The 21700-nt window shown below is 39.6% G+C and overlaps 1 pseudogene; it reads left to right on the plus strand.

Moving 5' to 3' along the window:
- Positions 1-2274: 2274 nt before the first annotated feature.
- LOC139446588 (uncharacterized) lies at positions 2275-10510 on the plus strand (annotated as a pseudogene).
- The last annotated feature ends 11190 nt before the right edge of the window (positions 10511-21700 follow it).

Consider the following 21700-nt stretch of genomic DNA (forward strand, 5'->3'; position numbering starts at 1 on the left):
CTCACATGTACTGTTCACTGTTCAGTCCACTGATATTTATATCTAAACCCCAAGAGATTACTGGAGACTACAGACGTCCAGTTGTGACGTATATTACACGTGACTAAATCATTACTTAAATTGCACGAGGGTGAATGCGAGTCTGTGTTTAATATTTCCTCGATCTGTGTCATCGAACTTGAGGAAATATTTGTGGTAAATATTCAGTTTCATTATTCACACCAGTCTCGACTACCTCATCAGTGCCGGAAGTACCGTGCAACTTCTCCAGTTCATTCATATTCATGATAAGTCTATTTTGGCAAGTGCAGTGATACCATGTTTAGCAAGTGTCAATACTAATCCATTGGAACATAACATGTTATGTTCTGGTAGCGTTTTGCTGTTTACTGCAGTCACTAAACAAATACTGTGTCCTCACTGCGAGATGTTATTAAATTCATGATACCCGAAGGTGGAATTGATGATTTTACTACATTTAACAGAATTGTATGTGGACAATACAGTTGTGAAAGTAAAATTGTAACATAACATTTAAGAGAGTATTTAAGAGTGTTTACTCTTTAACGTGGCCAAACATTGACGTACTGAAACGATTAGCGAAACCTAATAAATATTAATAATGTAACAGAGCAACACAAAAAATAGAAACACATTTAAATAAATTTGGCCGTGTGCACATAAACAACTTGCGGGAAAAAGTATTCATATTACACTGGATTAGCATACTACAACAGAAGAAGTATTCAGTCGATTCGCCTTCAAACAAGTGAAAATGTTATAAGGCATTCAAAGTGCTGGTTGGGTATCGAGTTATATTCTCTTAAGGAAAACAAATATTGAAGCTCTAAAGTAACGGTGATCAAATTCGCATGTATCACATTGGGATTCATGGAAGCACGTGACTCATCATGTTTACAAACCCTGTCCAACAAACGTATGCTTTAAAACGATGTCAATTTGATGAACCTGAAGCATTTCTGATCAGAACCCAGCATGCTGAAACCTTTGCCATACTCAGCTAATTCCTCAAAATGTTCTCAACTGAGAGATGCCTACTACATTGACTTTGTGACGCTTGGTGAATCGATGAACATCCTTGATCAATTGAAGGTTTTCCTGATATTGGATCATATTCGAGGCTCTCCCGTCCCCTCTTATATGGCTAGTAAAGTGCAAACTATTATTGCGTCCTCGACATATTAAGTCAATTCCCGAGAGAAAAAATATAATAATCGTAGAAATAACTTAAATGTCAAGGAAACGTGTTGAAATCATACCTTTGATCTTGACATTGTGTTTCCTTAGAATAAAGATTAAAGTCCTGTAACGTGATTTTAATGACGTACATCCTGTTTCAGTACCGTAAACGTCGAAACCCTATTTGTCCAGCACCTGGCAGAAGAATAAATCAACCATGTTTCTCTAAGCAACATACATCCGTACATACGTACATCTAACATGCGTTTTCTTTAAAATATGAAATAAAAATTGATAAAAACGGTGACACTGTACACAATTTTGTGTTATTTGTCCCAAATGCGATTGAAAAATCCAAGGAGGAAGAAAGCAAACTGGGCGCCGGCCCGACGTAGAAATTGCTGAGTGCTTTTAAGGTAATTCCCTCAGTGGCATATATTTTCGTTTGGGTGACGATTTCGCCTGTAATTTTTTACCGTGTGATCGCTATTGCCGTTGGTTAAATAAAAGTTTGGTCAAACATTTGTGATTAAGTATACCCTGAAGTATTTAAATTTGCAAAGTTTCTCTGTTGAGTTTACTTGCTCTTTAATAGTGGAGAGAATCATCCTCTGAAGGTGACACCATGTCTGCATGGAGGGCTGTCAGAGTTAACCCTTTCAGCTGGAGATACTTGGTGACAGATCGGTAGCCAATTTTGTTGATTTTCATCAACAGAGAATGCCTAGTCACTTTGATTCCTGCAGAAATATGCTGCCAGGTTGTGAATGTGGTTTAAATGTAGCCAGTAAGCGTGGTATACTAAGTTCATGCAAACTGATAAGGGTGTACTGTTCATCCTTCGTACCTTGGCTCAGAACTTTTCAGCCACCCTTTGTAGGTACGGCACTGAGTCACAATTCAAAGCAAGTCTCTGCGTCAGGTTCTGTCACTGATATGTACCGAAGGAAAGCAAATATACCCTTACAGCTAAACGCATAACCATTTTGTGTTGGAAGTAAAAAGTAAAAAACTTTCAATGCGCATCAGAACACTTGATGAGTGATGACCAGGCACACAGGACACGTGTCCAATATGAAGACAAAGGTCAAGGTCATGAGAACTCAGTTTCTCGCGTGTTCCCCATTAGCGTGGAGTACTGCCTGTCACATCCTGCTCATGGACGAAATGGAAGAAGGGATCACACGTTGGCGAATGTTAGCTCTCTCAGGATGTGGGCTTAGAGTGAACTGTTACTTTGGCGGTCGCAGTGGGGTTAACATAATGACATGAGTGGCTTGTTTCAATATTAGTAAATAACTTGAATATCACATTATGTTAAACGTTATGGAAACGAATTCTTCGTCAGTCAAGGAATTCACATGTTTACGCTTTTCCATGTCGCCGAAAGTATGCATAGTCAATTTCATTCTCCATGGATATGCCGCGATGTTTCGAAAGCTCAATGTCATGTAATGTGATACCATACGAGATGACTTTCTTTTAGTCTGACGGCTCGGGGTACATAGGCTCACTCACAGGGTAAATCACATTATATACCCCTCGAAATCGGTGGACAACTTATAATATATTGTTATATATCAAGCACAGGATTGTTTGAAGTTACACATACATACATACTCGAATAGATAATTCATCAACTAAAACAACAAAACGTGAGAATGTTTTAATCTTGATGAGGCAGTAGTAGTTTAATGTTTCTTTTTTTCACTGTGATCATGTGTTTATTTATTCACTCATCTAGCAGGACTAGCTACAAACTCTGAGGACAAGTAAAATATTGTTTCCACCAGTCCACTGGACTAATCTTAAACAAACCTAATTTCAAAGGCTGTCGAATATTGTAGGTCAGGTTATTAGTGTGTGATCGCATCCCCCATGCTTGTCCACTTCCCTGTCTAGTCCAGATTTCCCTCCCATTAACCAGACGTGTTTACTAACATAATCTGATATTATAAGTAACCTCAATTCATATGACATGTAGGTTTTATGCGGTAACACCGTACTGAAACATAGTGCATGTGAGAAATAGAGGAACGGAAATATTTCCGAAAGCATTATTGAATTTTAACAATGTTGTACATGATTGAGTGTATTACGTATTACACTTCCACGGTTATATTCTAATCTGTATCAACACTTTTTTGCACCTAATCAAAACAAATTTGTATAAGGCACGTATATCAACAGCAGTAGATACATCTGATATTACCTACATCTTATGAAGTAAATGAAAATATGGATAAACACAACACAGTGTCACTAACAAATCTATTACCCACATGGTTAGCAATAATCAAGTTCATACAACTCCGATGTGCACTAGTGCAAATGTTACTGCATTCACTGATCCGGACTGCATTGTTGACGTCATTCGAATCTTATTGTGACGTAAGGTCGGAATGATGTCACACTAGAAACGACGTTATATCTGAAGATTTTTGACGGTCATTCTTCAACTGAGGCTCTCTTAAAAGGCCATAGTGATTTTTCTAAAGGGGAGCTCAAAAGAAATATAACATGTACACTGGCATGTGGGTCATTCTGATTTTACAAAACTCGTTTAAGAATCGCTTGGGAAGTATATATAATTCTGACACTCGTTTAATAAATTCAGAATGACACATATGCTCGTATAATAATCTCTATATGTCACGATCAATAGTATACAGTATGACATGTGTATGGAGCAATCACCAAGGTTAAACACACGATTCCCGTTTTGCTTGGATTAACATTATCATTTTGAATTGTAAAGACGATTTAAACTGAAAGAAATTCGAACGTAGCGTTTCCTCGTATCCACATTATTAAATAATAATCAATATTATTATGATTCCTTCAATTGCAATTAACACATATCCCGAATCGTATCTTCATGCCTTAACAGCATGTGAAGACGGACGGCAAACTGGACATCCGGTTCATCAGTAACTGGTCGGATGGAAAGGAAATGAGTCGGCACTGTTGTGACAGTGGCTTTGTTGCTGGCTGCATTGATAAGTGTGATCCAATGTTTACCCTATGCATTGATGGGTAGGTACCCTTTTTGTGACAAACTATACGAGTCAAACATGTTTCTGTATATTCTTGTTAATTTTGCAGTATCACCGCATATTTGTAATTTTAATGATGTCGTTTTAAACTTACGCTTTAATTATGTCTGTCACGTGTTTCTGTACATGTGTACCATTTTTGTGCCTTTTTTGCGTGCATTTGACTTTTTTCTTCAAAGAAAGAATTCATGTTTTCAATACCAACTCGGTTTGCAAGTCACTCAGGCAACATAAGAACAAGGGTGATTTGTAGATTTGACGGTGTTTCACAACAATTCTCTGTTATTCCAGGCCAGACGGAAGAGATTGTGCTCCCTTTACAAGAGGACCACAAACTACATAGATAACCACAACATAATCCACTTTGGAAGCAGCATTCAAGGAACAGCAAATCCTTTCATAATGCAAGTGTTCAAAGCAGTACCGGTAGGAGTATTACCTAAATTGTAAATACATTAAAGGGATACATGTCAGATTATGTGATAGGTCTTCAAGGCCACACACATGAAACCAAAACTATCCCGTGATGGTTGATAACGCGACCAACAAACAAAGTTCTCGTGATGTCGTGATGAATGATTAAATTATAAGACACGCAGATTTAGCTTGAATATTTCTGCCTGTGGTGGTAAGCAACACAGTCAATACACTGTATACATGCTCTTTTCTCCAGTCCTCGATAGAAATAACGGTGCAGGTGTATGACAATGATGACACCTCCAGTGACGATCACATGGACACACTCTCCAAGCTGATCAACATCCAGGCCACTGCTAAAGAACAGACAGCCCTGTACACCCCATACACAGTGTTGGGAAGAACAAAGTGAGTCAGACTAAGACATAACGGTGATGATACAATAGTTAGGTTGGGGGCCAGAACAAAACTTTGAGCAGAGCGAATAATCTCATGTGTTGTTTATTCACATTCATGTTGTGCAATATGACCAGCACCAAAGGTTTACATGTTATAATGTTTGGCTCATGGCATTACGAATAATGGCTAGACATTGACACAGCGATATATCTGGAGCAGGAGTGTTTTTAGTCCTTTCTGCTAAGTGACGAAGATTTTGATGGTGAAAGGTTAATTTGTTTCCCCGCAAAACACGATGTGTATAAGAAACGTTTATATTTATGAATTTTTTGTATCGAGTTGCTGGAGCTGGTACAATAAACTTTGTAATTCTGTCTCATCTGAGAGATCTTGATGGAATGATCAGTGCATTCATTCAGGCGTTGCCTCCACCATGTAAATCAATATGGAGCTCCTATGCATAAGTACACACGGCGCCATCTCTAGTAAAGAATGATTCAACTGACATCACATTACCATAACCAGCTCGTGGAACAATATTGTCTTACGCCTTTTGACCATACCCAGAGCATAGTTTAAGAAAAAACCTCGACCATTTCATATTAAATTTGTTGTTGTGTATGATGAATAATGATGCTGGACCTAAATCGAAAGGAATATTTTAAACTGTAAAGTGTTTTTTTAAATAATGAGAAAGAATGTTCAAAGCACAGTGACAAAACAAGACGACAAACTTAAATGTTTGGAGAGAATTATAATTTCAGCTTACAGATTGAGGTCCGTGCCTACTGTGACCCGGACTGGCACGGGTCTGGGTGTGAGACATATTACAAGGCAACTACTGACGAGAGTCACTACACGTGCAACGAACACACAGGAGCAAAAATGTGCTTTAAAGGTATGTTCAGAAGGTTGATGTCAATGTTTATATGTGTACAACTGTATATACCAAAAGAATATTCAGGACGACCAAACATGTTAAAATTCAAAACAAGTTTTAGTTGTACCAAAATATCAGTTGTATAACTCTGTATAGTGTGTAAACACATGACAGAAAATCGCTATCTCACTTTGTAATTATTGTCGTTTGTACCTCGCATGCCGGAGATTTCGACCACGGAGTAATACAAGTTCTGTTCTGTCGAGTTTGTTACTGCCTAAACACTAAATTTCAAAAGAAAACTGGAATTCGTCTTGAGTTGTATCACGATCCTTCCGCTTTCAACTGTGGCAAAGTACAGTGAAACCCGGTTATCCAGACAGTCATATTCAAAGTGAAATCGATCAGATTGATTAATGTCATGAACAATGAATCATGGGTATGCAGTTATATCCCTTTGCATGTTTAGACGTTCATCTGACAGTGATCATCCAGTGGGGTATCCAGGATTTCACTCTTTCGAAAACCCCTTTGCTGTTTACTGCATGCTTGTATTCCTTGTATTCGAGCTAATGTATTTGGCATTTCAATTCCTGTCAATCATAATATTGCATGATGGAAGGGAGATAACTGCAATCAGGACATCGATGAATGTGTAGAAATTAACAGGTGGTGTCAAAATGGGGGCAATTGCACAAATACACACGGAAGTTTTCAGTGCATTTGTATGGAGGGGATCAACGGTGAGTAGACTATATCTGACAGGCCAAATAGAATATCATTTTGCGATCGATCTTTGGCTACAATATGTGAAATTCGTGCCCCCCTCTCTGGTATGGCTGTAATACATCGTTTCTACAACGGCCGAAACTCTCTATACGCGGGTAAAGATGGGGTGGGGGATGCAAGGTACGTTCTCCCCAACCCCCAACCTCCCCCTACATCTTTTTGGAAGCATACCAAATTACTCGAGTTATCGAGTTGACATATCAATCATGCATAACTAAAATAAACTGACTCATATTTGACAACTTGCTCCCCGAATTATTTCCGTTCATATTTTGTAACTTTAAGTGAACCCCCATTTTCTAAAATATGTGTACACACATGTACGCATACAAACACACTTGCATGCACACACACAAACGCGCGTGCCCGCTCGCACACAGATCCAGATATATGATACATATGTAAGCAATTTGTCCAATATATTTAGCATTGCTGGTTCAGATTCAGATTCCGTTTATTCAGAATTCCAGGCCATCTGAACCATAGAACAGTACATATATCTAACATTTATAGGTGCATCTGAATATCTCCTTTGATACAAAGAACTTTGTACAAACAAAAAGGTTTTTTTATAACAAACAGAGCTAAAATCTACTTAATACAGCTCACATTCAAATATAAATGTACATAAAGAGTAGAAATCAAGTGATTTACGTTGACTGCCGAGGCAAGCCAATCTTGTTTAGTAGAAATAGCAACACATTGCATATTATAATTTCCTACTAAGGACATATCAAATCTGTTATATGCTGCTTGTTAATCGTCATACACTTCCTCAACTACTTTCAGGAAGACGATGTGAAAACATCACCAACCAGTGTGCACTGGAGCCATGTCTCAATGGAGGGACATGTGACGGAAACCAAACAGACTTCAACTGCTCATGTTCAGAAGAGTGGACTCGGGAGACATGTGCAGAGACGGTTAATTTCTGTGACAGCGCCCCCTGTAACAGAGGGAATTGTACACAGGACCTCTTGACAGCAACTCGGTTCAAGTGTAATTGTGATTTTGCATGGGTGGGGGAAAGATGCAGCCGAAGTGTTGGTAAGTGAAATGGTGTGTTATATCTCCATATGTGTCGGTCACGTGCTCCGTTCTTGAATCGAAGAAACATGCAGAAAAGTTGTTGTTTCCCGTTAGGTTTCCATTCCGCACTGGGCAAGTAGGTACTCCCTCATCTGGTATTTATATAGGTAAAGTCTGCCTTACAGAAATGTTGCAAGTATCGAAGCGTTTTGAATAATGTCGTACATCAACAACTGTAAACAAAGGGGTAGACAAGCTCCCCACAGCGGAGCTCCCCACACCGGGAGGACAAGGAGGGCGTATGTAAACAGCCGAGGGAGGTCACTCTATATCATGGCCACTACCAAGGTCAATATTATACTAGCGCCTCGATCACATTGCCTCATATTATCACCTTGAATCAAGTTATAATATGCAGTGGCACATGACAGAAGCTGTAGATGCCGTCAGACAACACTTCTGGTTGTCAGATTACAATTTAGTTTAAACTTATTCTTAAAACCTCTTGTTCTTTGTATTCAGACATTATAAACATCACGCTCCTGGGTGAGATTGATCAAACAAATAGAGCTCACCTGACTGATGGCTTGAACCGACTCATTGCCGAACTTGGGGAAATTCTAGGAAAAGTGGATGTCTAGATTACAACAAACATACATATGTGGCTTTTATTCATAACATAGAATGTATTGCCTTTTGTAAGGACGTACCTTTGTTTGCTTGTTGTGCCACACGAAGTAGTATTCCAACTATATGAGACCCTTGAAGGTCCGGGATAAAAAAGGTCTTCAGCAACCCATGCTTGCCCTAAAAGGTGACTATGCTTGTCGTAAGAGGCGACTAAGGGTATCGGGTGGTCAGGCTCGCTGACTTGGTTGATGCATGTCATCGATCCCAATTGCGTGGGATATTAATCCCTGGATTGTCTGGTCCAGACTCGATTATTTACAGATCGCTGCCGTATAGCTGGAATATTGCTGAGTGCGGCGTTAAACAACAAACCAACCAACCAACTATAAGACGGCGGTCTGAAATTGTCGAGGCTCGATCAAACAATCCAGTGATTTACGACATGGGCATAATCCACACACTTGGGATACAATGACATGCAATCAGTCTAGTCACCGATCCTGAACACCCGATCCAATTAGTTGCCTCTTATGTTCACAAGCATAGGTTGCTGGGATCCTCACGGGTGTATATAGACAGTAACTGATTATGATTGACATATTAAGCTATGACTGATACTATAACTCAATCTTTTTCTCGGTCTCATTATTCTAATTTTATATGCAAGTTTATGTCGTAGCACTTTCTGTGATTAGATCAGTTCAGATCACTACAGGTCAATACGTGCGTGTTTCAGAGACCACATGACAATGTGCCGGCCGTTCTACTTCCTTTAGGACTTGTCCTAATGGCTGTACTCCTTCTGGTTACTTTCGGCATCTGGAAAAGAAAATCGTAAGTGGTACATGACATACCAATTGATTAACAGATTGCGTTGTACAAAGAGAGCTGTCAATGACGACAGCCATTCTGATGACCTTTCGAATCAGACCTCTTAATACAATCGAGCTAATCCCTCAAGACATATCATACACCGTCCATTTGAACTAGCACTGTTTTGAAGAAACGAATTTGTTCCGGAAATTACTTGGAAAAATATAGTTTAATCTTAGGTTTTACACACAAAAATGATTGTCATCTAAAGATGCTAGATGTCCTGCGGATATTGTTAACTCGGAATCTCCATTCAGAGGAATGTTTTGAAGCACTGACTGAAACAGTATATTGTCGCTAACAAAATTTCCAGGTCACAAAACCCAACACGAGGGGCAGGATGAGAAATATGTATTCACATAACCAGCGAAATTCATAAACTTTTAGATATTTTTGTCTTACATTGTACTGATATATGTCTATGCAGGGAGCTCGCAGTGGGGTTATCAATAATGATTCCGTACAGCAATGTTATAGACACATGTAACCCTGAACTGTTTAGACTGGTTCAGCGGACAAATAAAACTTTGATATCTAAATGATTTATTACAATGCACTGAGAAGTAATAACATTCGAAAATAATTCTTTTTTATCAAGCATTGAAGTCAACAACTGTCATTTATTCGATTATCAAGGGACAAGTCGCAATGCACAGACGACGACAACGATCAAATCAACTCATTTGAGATGGATGTGCCATGTAGCAGGAACCCAGACACAGCCGGTACCATTACAGGGGATCTTCAGGATGCAAGTGCATTTCCAGATGGTTACACACGTCTCCTCTTCCATGACGTAGATGAAGGGACACTGGACACACACAGTGATGACACATCCAACATCCACCGGGCAACTGGAGATATGACTCTTGACTCGTGGAGCCGAGAGGGAGCAAGCGTTTCTCCAGATGACAACGCTCGTCTTGGTGACGTAGCAACACTCGATACTTGCCGTCGTGTCACATCTTACATCCAACCAGTAACTGGAGATATGACTCTTGACCCGTGGAGCCAAGAGGGAGCAAGCGTTTCTCCAGATGACAACGCGCGTCATGGTGACGCAGCAACACTCGATACTCGCCGTCATGCTACATCATACATCCAACCCGTAACTGGAGATATGACCATTGAACCGTGCCATCTACAGGGCGAGGAAGAGGATGAGTACACTGTCATAGATGACAACGATGTTGAAAACAACTCCCAGGAAGACCCTTATGAAAAGATCGAGTTTTAGTTGTCCTAGACGATGTATGGGTTATTGAAGGAAATGAATGTATTCGACACACGACACTTTGCATGTGTACCTGGTACAAGAGTTAACAAGAGTTTGATGTCGTTCTGTTATAGTATAATATACATATAGGAGATTTACAGAAAACTATAAATATGGGATTAAATAATCTATTGAGCATATTGAAACAAGTGTCTTCCAGGCAATATTTCTGACACAAAACGTTAAAACCTATTCGTATTACGGAAACTATCGAGAGTTAATAAGCACAGTTATCATGTGACGTGACGTCGGAGTGGAGAATTGATTTGCAGACGATCACTCTTCCTGGCATCACGTGACAATGCGGTCGACGAAAACGCTAAATGACCTTACATATATTTGTCCAGATGGATATGAGCCAGCGGTTGTCTTAACAGCAGCGAGGACAGCGAGGAAGATCTGGTGCCAAACACTATCCTGACATTTAAAAAAAAAAATGGATGTTTATCAATAAAACATAATTCGTGAGACAGTTATTCTTGTGTAAAATATGCAGATTGAAGCTTAGCATTGTCAAACCATTTTTAATTGTGTTGTCTTTATGCTAAACAATTATCATAGGGCTATTTAAGCTAGTTTTTTTCATTAGAAATGAATGTTATGTATTAAAATTGTATTTTCTAGCGGTGGTTGGTTCATTTAATACTGCCGTGTAAACAGTTATAATAATATGTACTTCACTGGTCAATAGAGGGTTAATAGATGCTGGCATTTAGCTTACTACATGCATAGTGACTCTACTCGTCTTGTCAATAGAACATCCATCCTTTTAACATGGACTGACATATATCAGAGAGAGACACAAATGAAACATGAAATCAATTTATTCATCAACAAATAAATCAACTAAACTGACAATATCACACTAAAAATGTTTGTCACATTATATTTTCTCCAAAAAAGGTACACCAAATTCATACTTATCCAACCTAAAACAACCTAAGAATTAAACAGAAAATGAAAGTAATCGTCGGTGGGGGTGGTGGTGCATCCAGACACTGTTTCGTAACTTCGCTTGAAATCGCACCCTTACAATGTTTTTAAGATTTGTGTTGTGTAGTGTTCTGGTTTCTGGGGTGAACAATTGAGACTCGGAGTGAACAATTAGACGTTTTTGGGATTCAGGGAAGGAGGGGGATTGGTACCCTTAAAAATGTAGATATGTTCATCCTTCGTGGTTTGTAAATACATATATGAGACCCATCCCACAATCAGACAACTACGCAAGATCATGAACTGAATATGTAAATTTATGTACATCAAAATTGTGCCAAATATATAACCCGTAGTATGTAATCTGATCCATGTGCATGGTCCTATGATATTGTTATACGAGGGTAGTCATAGATCACGTGTTACAATGAATGCTAAAATGTATTTTCGTAACGAAGTTGGTTCACCTTGTGTGAATCTCTCTTACAGACAGATGCCTCAAAATTCAAGAATCACAAAACGGCATGTCCAGTCGGTGTCCATTTTCCTTCTCGCTGACATCTACCCGTGAAGAGCAGGGGTAGAATAGGTCTTCAGCAACCCATGCTTGCCGAAAAAGGCGACTGTGCTTATCGTAAGAGTCGACTAACGGGATCGGCTGGTCAGGCTCGCTGACTTGGTTGATGCATGTCATCGTATTCAAATTGCTTGGATCGATGCTGATGATGTCAATCATTGGATTGTCTGGTCCAGACTCGATTATTTACAGACAGCCGTCATATAGCTGGAATATTGCTGAGACAGCGTTAAACAACAAACAAACAAAAACAAGCAAAACATCGCTTTCCTCCTCGCTAAATCGGTCTTTTCGCTTGGAACTTTCAAGAAATGACACTTCGTACATTTCTTAGAGTAATACACTCCTACGCCCACACCATACGGAAAATCGCTTCATTGTCATGTTGATTAATGCACGGTAAACGAAACAATATGTCGGACGGCTCTCCACTATGACGTCACAGCTATAGCTCGGCCCCCAGCTGGGATGTCAATTTGCATACGCGCTGGTGGTGGGATCGGGGCAGTTGTTTGTTGCTTTTTAGATAACAATGAAATAACATATGAATGAAATAAATAAAAAATATGATTAAATATGTACTTTGGAAGACTATTTAACATGTTGTAAAAAAGTTATTTGTTTCTGTAGACATCCTTTCAATGCATCAGGGAGGCCAACAACACACTGTCATTGCAGGCTATCCCAGTGCATCAGGTAGCTCAGTGGTTGAAGTGTTGCCTAACACGCCGGCTGAACGGGTTCTAAACCCACGATAAGCACATGTTGTGACCACCACATCTAGGATCTCTTCGCGTGTGATCTAATAAATGTGGGATACTAAAAAGTAAATTCCAGGACTGTGTCATGTTACTTCGGGAGGTGGGGTACCCTATTGTGAAAGTGTTGGCCCCTCAAGCGAAAGACCTGCGTTCGATTCCCCACATGGGTACAATGTGTGAAAGCCATGGTTGGCGTCCCTCGCCGTGATAACGGATTGAATATTGTTTAATACAAAGCCATTTATATGTCACAAATACTGACTATAGATATGGAGACCTGTTTGTAAACAGGGATAGATTACATGATGTACATACCATATCATATATATGCAGATGTAACTTTAACATTGTATACGATCGGCCAGTTCAAGTTTGCAAATAAAATTCTAAAAGCTTTTCTTATTCACTGTCAAGTTATTGACGAGTCGCTCCACATATCAATGTTGGAGGAAAGTTTAAGCATGAAACACATGCTACAGGCAGTGAATACCCGACAAAACATAACTGATACTACATACGCGCATTGTAAATGGTTGTAAAAGTTTACCACGTCCTTTAATGAAGGTAATATTCTCGAAACAATCAACATATGAGAAATCGCAAACTTCAGAGAATCGTTCCGGATGACCACAAGAGATTTCTGTACTATGACTGAAATGGTGTCGAAAGCAACGCAAGGCTCTAGTCAAGTACACACTTTATTACAAAACTGACGATGCTCCACTAACTATTTGTGGCTTGGTCATTCAGTCTGTTTCCTGTTTCAAAAAGTTCTGTTTCCTTGTCGCGTAAATGTAATATTAACAATATGAACAAATGTGGAGCCTTTTTAGCTTCAAGGCAGTTTATGATATTATATTGATAGCTGACTCATCCAATCATGTTCTCAATGTTGGAGAGAACTATTGTTTTGGCAATTGCAGTGGGATAACAGATGACATAAGTGACATTAGAGATAATATTGAAAAAAATGATGGGAATATTACATTAATAAAACGTTGTGGAAACGTACTCTTCTTCAGTCAAGACGTTTTCAATAACGTCTCTATAACGTAGGTAGGAGTATAATAACGTATCAGTAAAGGCACGTACAAACACTACATGTACGTTAATGTCATCTTCCGTGGATATACATTTGACTGTCAGGTTTCTAGCCCGTTGTGTTGTGGAAATACAGTGAAACGGCGACGTTATTCAATGTTGTTTTGCAGCCATGGTGTCACGCCGACATGTTAACAATTCACTATCAGGTATACAATGAGATACAATCAGTCTGCTCACTCACTGAAACGACTCTGTCTTCATTGTAGTCGGCTCTGAATGCCCAAGCCACACGTAGTTGACCAACGTGTTTTCATAAAGTGGGTGATTGACTCGAGTCTTGGTTTGCTTTGGACGCCATTTCATTCATATTACAGAAATCCTCTTTAGTCACCTGGATCGATTACCCAGCTAGACTCTGATGTTCACAAGTGCGTGAGTTCTCATTTGTATTAATGTCCATTGTTCCGAGAATAGTATTCAAGGAAATAGAAATCTTTTAAAATTATTTACAATTTGGGTGCATGTATAAACGACCATTATCTGCATGAATTGTCAGTTATTTTTTGTCTAGTAATGGCTGCATGTGCCTTGTGTTTCATGCCTAACCTTTTTTCAAAACTTGACAAGTGTTGAGACAGAAGTCTGGTGAATAACTTGATAGTGCTTAAAGAAAACTTAAAGATTATTATATTTGTAAACTTGAATTGGCTGCTTGTCTTTAATAATTAAGACATACCGGCAAATAGCTGATATGATTTGTACACTATAAAATTTATCCCTACTTACAAATTAGTCTCCATATCTATCTGGATCAGTAAATATTAGAAAATGAGCAGTATTCATAAATTGCTGGGTGAGGTCGTAGATATAGCGAGTTGGGTTTTACTTCGCGTTAAGCATTATTCCATCCATATCATGGAGGGGGACACCAAGTGTGATGTCCTCATTGACATACATCTGCGCCGTTGAGAAAATAACGTGTACTCTGTGTTTATTGTGTTGTTTACGAGCACAGGCAGTAGTATTGAAGCTAAATCTACGTGTTGTGTAATCTAATCATTCATAATACACAAGTACATATATTGTTTTACTTTGTATTTGTTTGCTGTTCAACGCTCAAGTCGGGAATATTACTGCTTCAGTACGGTGTTACATTATGAAACCTACATATCATATGGATTGAGGTTACTTATTATATCAGCTTATATCTGTAAACAGGACTGGTCAATAGGTTTCATGTCTGGACCAGACAAGTCAGTGGTAAACAGCATGAGGGATGTGATCACACACTAATAAGCAGGTGAAGCGTTGCATGCATATGGTGATACAAGCACCAACATTGGCATGGTGACTCCCAATGTCTGATTAGGAACCTGAAAATCCAAGATGGCGGCCATTTTTCAAGATGGCTACCAAATGGACCTCCAGATAACGATTTATTTTCATAAAGGGATCTACACTAAAAATCAGGTGAAGCGTTGCATAATCACGCGATCTTCAATATTCGTTATTTTCAAATTCGCTGTTGAAGTTCGTTTTGTTTAAGACTAGTTCAGTTTGTAGCAAGTCCTGCTAAATCGAGACATAAAAATGAAAAAATAAACAAAATAACAGTTTCTATATCAAATGAGGAAACATGAAATTACTGTTTCATCAAGATTAAATCTTCTCACAGTATAGCTGGTGTAATTAACTGTACATGTATATATTAAGGCTTCAAGTCCTATTCAGCACTAGGTATATTATAAATTGTCAGCTGATTGCGAGGGATATATGATGTGATGTAGCCTTTTATCTCACCGACATTCATTCACACTGACCAGGAATATGTGTCCAAAGTTTCACCGAGTTTGCAAATCTCGTAGCAGACGGACCGAGTTACTTCCCTTTATCTAATGCATTCGGATGAACACGTGTTCATTACTCATTACGCATCACTAAACAATACTCATGCGACATATATCTACACTATCTGCCTATTGATTTCTCAGGGTCTACACGAGCGGGCCACATGGGAAATCTTGTCCCGCTCCTTAACCAATGCGAAGCCTGTATTTTGCTGTTAGGTAAGATGATACTGGTTAGCTTAACACCGTACTGAAACAGCATTATTAAATGTTAACATTTTTGTACTAGATTGAGTGTATTAAATATTACACACATTATTGTATTCTGGTAGACATTCGAACCTAACGTTTTTCCATCTCCACTCCATCATTTATCTTCATGCCTTAACATCATGTGAAGACCGACCGCAGTTCATCAGTTACTGGTTGGATGCGATGGCAAGTCGTGGGTTCTGCTGTGACAGTGGAAATCGTGATTGGTGCATTGGTCCAATATTTATCCTGTGCATTGTTACCTTTTTCATGACAAACTATGCGAGGCTGGCACATCTAATTTAAATACATGCCCCGGGCCCTTGTTGCTAATAATACATCAGGATAAGTACCAAAAAATGTTATGTTTATATTGTCTTTCTGATTTATATAGTGAATATAGTTTATGTAGATTCTTGTTTAGTTTTCAGTATCACCACATATTTGTAAATTAATAATGTCAGCGGCCTTTTTAAAAATACTTTCATTATGTCTGTCATGTGTTTCTGTACTTTATTTAACTTTATATTTTCAACGAAAGAATTCACGCCACCATTACCAATTCGGTCTGCAAGCATTCTGGCTACATATGTATGCTCTGTTTTTAATATAGAGTTCTGTTACCTGCAGATCAGACGGTGTTCGACAAGAATTCTCCGTTATTCTAGCCCAGAGGGGCGGTCGGGTAGCCTAGTGGTTAAAGCGTTCGCTCGTCACGCCGAAGACCCGGGTTCGATTCCCGACATGGGTACAATGTGTCAAGCCCATTTCTGGTGTACCCCGCCGTGATATTGCTGGAATATTGCTAAAAGCGGCGTAAAAACAAACTCACTCACTCCAGCCCAGATGGAAGAGAGTCGTGCTCTCTTGATAAGAGGACAACAAACTACATAGATAACCATAACACAATTAACTTTGGAAGCAGCATTCAAGGAACAGCAAATCCTTTCATCATATAAATGCCCAAAGCAGTAGCGTTTGGAGAATTACCTAAATTGTAAATACACTTCAGGGATACATGTCAGATTATGTGATAAAACGTCAAGGCCGCATACATGAAATCTAAACGGTCCTGTGATTGTTGATAACGAAACTAATAAACACAGTTCTCGTGATGTCTTGTCACAGGTAAGTCTCAATGTATGCCAGCGTGTCACTGAAACTCGATGACAATTCATAGTACCAACCGTTGTTTGTTCTTGGCTAGATTCGATTATTTGCAAGTAGCCGTGAACAATTTGCAAGTAGCCGTGAACAGGCAGTAATATTCCCGACTTGAGCGTTGAACAGCAAACAAATACAAAGTAAAACAATATATGTACTTGTGTATTATGAACGATTAGATTACACAACACGTAGATTTAGCTTCAATACTACTGCCTGTGCTCGTAAACAACACAATAAACACAGAGTACACGTTATTTTCTCAACGGCGCATGTCAATGAGGACATCACACTTGGTGTCCCCCTCCATGATATGGATGGAATGATGCTTAACGCGAAGTAAAACCCAACTCGCTATATCTACGACCCCACCCAGCCATTTCTACAACACAACGGGCTAGAAACCTAACAGACAAAACAAGTGAAACGCTGTGATTCACTGATTTAAGTCAGATACAAGTAATTACGGATGCCACTGCTTTCTTCAGATGCCCATAACGATCATTAGATAAACCAGCCGGCTGTATAATGTGTGTTCTCCCCGATCTACATCCAGCACCTGTGACACACATGTAAGTGATACCACGTTGACGATGAAGACGAAGGGAAGGCCGATGATTAGGGCAGGCCTTTGATACATCTTTTAAGGCTGTCCAGTCACCACTAAAGTACTTAGACTTGATCGAGACCGCATCCAACTATATCACTGTAAAGATACCCTTCTGGGAATAAAAGTAGTTATATGCTTAGTCTTTACTTAGCCTTTACAATGTTGAAAGTGGATACATATGTGCTTCTTGGTAACCAAAACTTTCAAGTCACCTATGCAGTAGTTTATGCTTTAGCGATGTAGTTCTATTTACGTCACGTGGTTAAGATGTAAATGTAATGTATAAAGCCTCTGTAGTTTCACTTATGCATTAAAGGCAGTTTATTATATTGATAGCGGACTCATTCTATCACGTTCAATGCTTAGAGTGAACTGTTGCTTTGGCAAGCGAAGTGGGATGTAACAGATGACATATGTGGCTTGTTTCAATCTTAATAAATAATGGGAATATCCCGTTATTAAATCATTGGGGAAAAGTATTCTTCATCAGTCATGACCCAATCGTCTAAGGCGCTGCGATTCGCTGTGCAGAGTTGCGTCCCTTGGGTACTCAAGAAACCTATGATTGTGGGTTCGAATCCCGGTTCGCCCCGAATATGTTTCTAGGTTTGTCAGCACAATACCTGTGCTCGTGGGTTTCACCGAACTGTTCTGTGAATGTTGATAATGTAACTAACAGACACAGGTCTCGCAATGCCAGGTCATAGATTAGGCTCAATGTCTGCAAGCGCCATTGTACATATTTAGAAGAAATACATGTATCATGTGAATGATGAAGTAATAAGGGGTCACGGGTGGTCCAGTAGGGCGCCGCAATTTGCTGTGCAGAGTTACGTCCCTTGGGTACACCAGAAACCTATTATTGTGTTCGTATCCTGGTTCATCCCGATTATGTTTCTTGGTTTGTCAGCACCATACCCGTGCTCGTGGGTTTCACCGAAGTGGTAAACGTCTGAGACCTGCATCAATTCGGGCTTTCCTTCTACATTAAGCTGACACGCCGTGATATAACTGGAATACTGTTAAAAACGACGGTAAACCTAACTCACTCACTCAATAATGTTTTGGGCTTTAAATCCGCTTTCAGCAGTATTTCAGTTAGATCATGGGTGTCAACTTAAAGTGTGAGGAATGCACGAAGTGATGCAGATATTGTGTAAATTGTGTTTTTCCATGACCAATGACATCGTCAACCAATATATTATTCATGGAGTTGTCTTCCAAACAATGCGTTTCGTATCCTCATGTTCTACTTAAGAAATAAACCTACTGTGTTTTGAAATTTGATGTTGTCCCACTGTAGAGTAGATACCTCTTACTTTAATTTGGAACCTGCTTCACTTCGGGCTTTCCTCACATATTTAGACGACACGCCGTGATAGAATTGAAATACTGTTCAAAGCGGCGTTGAACCCAACTCACGTACTCACTATCAGCGGCCATAGGATATATCCACGGAAGATGGCATTAACGTACATGTAGTGTTCGTACGTGCCTTTACTGATTCGTTATTATACTCCTACCTACTTTATAGAGACGTTATTGAAAACGTTTTGACTGGAGAAGAATACGTTTCCACAACGTTTTATTAATGTAATATTCCCATTATTTATCAATATTATCTCTAATGTCACTTATGTCATCTGTTAATCCCACTGCAATTGCCAAAGCAACAGTTCTCCTCTGTTCTTCTCCATGGAGAACATGATTGAATGTGTCTGCTATTAATATAATATACTCACACGCAAAAGAAACGCAAGTCGAGTATGCAGTATACATGTTATTTATCTTCAACAGTAAAGACAAGAAATACTAATAGGGCAAGATTGACAAAACAATGACTGAAGACAGTTTAAGGGATTGAAAGGCAGATGACATAACTGTTGTTTTTTCAAATGTTAAGGGCTTACACAGTCTCGGGTCAATACCCAAAATGTCAATCAATACCTGGTGTGACCACCATTAGCATTGATCACTGCCACACATCTCCTGTACATTGAGTGGATCAGACGATTTGTGAAGGCTCTAGGGATCCTCCTGCACACATCCAGAGCAGCTGTGCGTAGTTCATCGGCAGTTGTAGGGACTGGGCGCACATTGTGCAGACGCCTTTGAACCTCATCCCACAAGTGTTCGATGGGGTTCAGATCAGGGCTGAGGGCTGGCCACGGTAGAATACGGATTTTGTGTTGTTGCAGAAAGGCCATGGTAGCTCTGGCAACATGGGGACGAGCGTTGTCCTGCTGGAAAATATGTTGTTGATGTTGTTCAAAAAATGGAACAACGGGGGGTCTGATCACTTGGTCGATATACCGCTGACGCCGTGTCCCCGACCTTAACCACCATTCAGAAAGCACATGGGTCCAAGAATCGCATTAAGTCCAATCCCTGCCCATATCATGACGCTAGGGCCACCCCATGGATCCCTTTCCACAACGTTTCTGTCAGCGAAACGATCACCTCGACACCGCCAAATTCTGACTCTTCCGTCTGCATGGGAGACACAAAAGTGACTTTCATCAGAGAAGATGACACGCCTCCACTCACGATGACGCCAATTGTGATGACCCTGTGCCCACTGAAGTCATGCTTGTCGATGAAGTGGTTGGAGAACAGGACGACATGGTGGTCGGCGACATCTGAGATTGTTGGAACGGAGACGTCGGATCACAGTGTCCCGGTTAATGTGTCGATTATGTGTTCCTATGGTCTGTTGAGCACTTTCACTTGCAGTTAGGAACGGATGTCACTGGTGTCGACGGGTAATCTGCCGATCTTGTCGAGGTGTGGTGACCCTAGGACGACCGCTCCGGGGAAGGTCATCTGTGGACTGTGTTGCATTGTATCGATGCAGGAAACGGTAAATTGTGGTTATTTTAACGTTGAAATGAGGGGCAACATCTTGGACAGACTCTCCAGCTTCCAAACGTCCGATAGCCTGGTTTCTCTGAATTTCAGTTAGGCGTGGCATTGTTGACCAAGGAGTGGTAGGTCCAAGAATCGGCCACAGTTTTATACCCATTACAGTTCGTGACGGTTCGTGCATTTTTCGATTTAGCGAGAAATGGGTGCATGATACCCACATATTCATTGAAACGGTGCGTTTTGGCGATTCGTTTTTTATATTGCGTTTTTACTCTGGGCTTCCAAAATGCAATTAAAAATATTGAAAACACCATCCGGCTTCACTACATGCTAAAACTCGTATCAATTTATGGTTCCGTGTTTGTTACCTATTTGCTTAAAACCACTTGCGTTTCTTTTGCGTGTGAGTATATAATAAACTCCCTTGAAGCTAAAAAGGCTCCACATTTGTTCATAATGTTAATATTACATTTACACCTCAAGGAAACAGAACTTTTTGAAACAGGAAACAGACTGAATGACCAAGCCACAAATAGTTAGTGGAGCATCGTCAGTTTTGTAATAAAGTGTGTACTTGACTAGAGCCTTGCGTTGCTTTCGACACCATTTCAGTCATCGAACAGAAATCTCATATGGTCATCTAGAACGATTCTCTGATGTTCACAAGTTTGCGATTTGTCATATGTTGATTGTTTCGAGAATATTACCTTCATCCAAGGACAAAGTAATCATTTAAAACCATTTAAAATGCGCGTATGTAGTATCAGTTATGTTTTATCGGGTATTCACTGCCTGTAGCATGTGTTTCATGCTTAAACTTTCCCTCACATTGATAAGTGGAGCGACTCGTCAATAACTTGACAGTGAATAAGAAAAGCTTAAAGACGACTTTATTTGCAAACTTGAACTGGCTGATCGTATACAATGTTTAAGTTACATCTGCATATAGCCGATATGGTATGTACATCATGTAATCTATCCCTATTTACAAACAAGTATCCATATCTATCTGAATCAGTAACTAGAATTTAAAATTGTCAGTATTTGTGACATATAAATGTCTATGTAAGGTCGGAGTTTAAACAATATTCAATCCGT

Source organism: Haliotis cracherodii, unplaced genomic scaffold, assembly GCF_022045235.1.
Source record: "Haliotis cracherodii isolate W230 unplaced genomic scaffold, xgHalCrac1.p SCAF_6, whole genome shotgun sequence".
Taxonomy (NCBI): domain Eukaryota; kingdom Metazoa; phylum Mollusca; class Gastropoda; order Lepetellida; family Haliotidae; genus Haliotis; species Haliotis cracherodii.